This window comes from Salmo trutta, unplaced genomic scaffold (genome assembly GCF_901001165.1).
Source record: "Salmo trutta unplaced genomic scaffold, fSalTru1.1, whole genome shotgun sequence".
In the NCBI taxonomy this organism is placed as follows: domain Eukaryota; kingdom Metazoa; phylum Chordata; class Actinopteri; order Salmoniformes; family Salmonidae; genus Salmo; species Salmo trutta.
The window spans coordinates 19,584,932-19,587,736 of record NW_021822911.1 but is presented as its reverse complement, the minus strand read 5'-3'; positions in this window follow the sequence as shown (position 1 = coordinate 19,587,736).

Here is a 2,805-nt window from a genome sequence, read left to right as displayed (position 1 = left end):
CTTTAAGCATGCTATTTGATTAAATAATTAAAACACACAAATGACTGGAGGGAGCCAGTCATCACTATAACCTGACTAGAGGGAGCCAGTCGTCAACGTAACCTGACCGGAGGGAGCCAGTCGTCAACGTAACCTGACCGGAGGGAGCCAGTTTTCAACATGACCTGACCGGAGGGAGCCAGTCGTCAGCGTGACCTGACCGGAGGGAGCCAGTCTGTCAACGTGACCTGACCGGAGGGAGCCAGTCGTCACCGTAACCTGACCGGAGGGAGCCGACCAGTTCTGAAAGCCTTTAGCCGTACCCTCATCCTACTCCTCTGGATATGTAGAGGTTATCCCAGGCCCTGTGTGTCCCCAGGCGCTCTCATTTGTTGACTTCTGTAACCGTAAAAGCCTTGGTTTCATGCATGTTAACATCAGAAGCCTCCTCCCTAAGTTTGTTTTACTCACTGCTTTAGCACACTCCGCCAACCTTGATGTCCTTGCCGTGTCTCAATCCTGGCTTTGGAAGGTCACCAAAAATTATGAAATTTCCATCCCCAAATACAACATTTTCCATCAAAATGAGAGGAGTTGCAATCTACTGCAGAGATGGCCTGCAATGTTCTATCATACTTTCCAGTTCTAAGCCCAAACAGTTCGAGCTTTTAATTAAAAAAATTAATCTCTCCAGAAATAAGTCTCTCACTGTTGCCGCCTGTTACAGACCCCCCTCAGCTCCCAGCTGTGCCCTGGACACCATATGTGAATTGATTGGCCCCATCTATCTTCAGAGTTTGTTCTGTTAGGTGACCTAAACTGGGATATGCTTAACCTCTCTAGGGGGTGTGGGACGCTACCGTCCCACATGGCAAACATCCAGTGAAATTGCAGAGCACCAAATTCAAAAACAGAAATACTCATAAGAATTCATAAAACATACAAGTGTTATACATCGGTTTAAAGATTAACTTCTTGTTAATCAAACCACGGTGTCAGATTTCAAAAAGGCTTTACGGCGAAAGCATCCCATGCGATTATCTGAGAACAGCGCCCAGCAGACAAATCATTACAAACAGTTACCAGCGAAGTAGAGGAGTTACACAAGTCAGAAATAGCGATAAAATGAATCACTTACTTTTGATGATCTTCATATCGTTGCAACTCACAAGACTCCCATTTACTCAATAAATGTTCGTTTTGTTCGATAAAGTCTCTCTTTATATCCAAAAACCTCCGTTTTGTTCATGCGTTTTGTTCAGTAATCCACAGGCTCAAAGGCAATCACAACAGCCAGACAAAAAATCCGAAAAGTATCAGTGAAGTTCGTAGAAACATGTCAAACGATGTTTATAATCAATCCTCAGGTTGTTTTTAGCCTAAATAATAGATAACATTTCAACCGGATAATAACGTCTTCAATATAAAAGGTAAACAAGAAAGGCGCGCTGTCGATCTCGCGCATGAAAAATCTCTGAGATACTGAATGGTCCACTCATTCAGAGTGGTCTTACACTCTCATTTTTCAGAATACAAGCCTGAAACTATTTCTAAAGACTGTTGACATCTAGTGGGAGCCATAGGAAGTGCAATTTGAGACCTAAGTCAATGGAATCTGTATAGGCAGTCAATGGAAAACTACAACAACAACAACAAATCCCACTTCCTGGATGGATTTTTCTCAGGTTTTCACCTGTCATATCAGTTATGTTATACTCACAGACATTATTTTAACAGTTTTGGAAACTTTAGAGTGTTTTCTATCCAAATCTACCAAGTTTACTTTGGCACGCTTTTCATCCGGAGGTGAAAACAGTGCCCCCTACCCTAGTGAGGTTAACACCCCGGCCGTCCTACAATTCAAGCTAGATGCCCTCAATCTCACACAAATTATCAAGGAACCCACCAGGTACAACCCCTAAATCTGTAAACATGGGCACCCTCATAGATATTATCCTGACCAACTTGCCCTCCAAATACACCTCTGCTGTTTTCAATCAGGATCTCAGCGATTACTGCCTCATCGCCTGCATCCGTTATGGGTTTGCGGTCAAACGGCCACCCCTCATCACTGTCACATGCTCCCTAGAACACTTCTGCGAGCAGGCCTTTCTAATCAACCTGGTATACATATTCGTCGCCAAACCCACTGGCTCCAGGTCATCTATAAGTCTTTGCTAGGCCGACTTCACTCAGCTCACTGGTCACCATAGCAACACCCACCCATAGCACGAGCTCCAGGAGGTATATCTCACTGGTCATCCCCAAAGCCAACACCTACTTTGGCTGCATTTCCTTCCAGTTCTCTGCTGCCAGTGACTGGAACGAATTGCAAAAATCGCTGAAGTTGGAGACATATATCTCCCTCACTAACTTCAAGCATCAGCTATCTGAGCAGCTAACCGATCGCTGCAGCTGTACACAGCCCATCTGTAAATTGCCCATCTGTAAATAGCCCATCCAACTGCCTACCTCATCCCCATGTTTTTATTTACGTTTTTTTGCTCTTTTGCACACCAGTATTTCTACTTGAACATCTATCACTCCAGTGTTAAATTGTAATTACTTCACTACTATGGTCTATTTATTGCCTTGCCTCCGTACTCCATTTGCACACACTGTATATAGATTTTTCTATTGTGTTATTGACTGTACGTTTGTTTATCCAACGTGTAACTCTGTTTTTTTTGTCGCACTGCTTTGCTTTATCTTGGCCAGGTCACAGTTGTAAATGAGAACTTGTTCTCAACTAGCCTACCTGGTTAAATAAAGGTGAAATACATTTTTTTTTTTTTAATCTTAGCTTTATTGACAACACTCAAATGG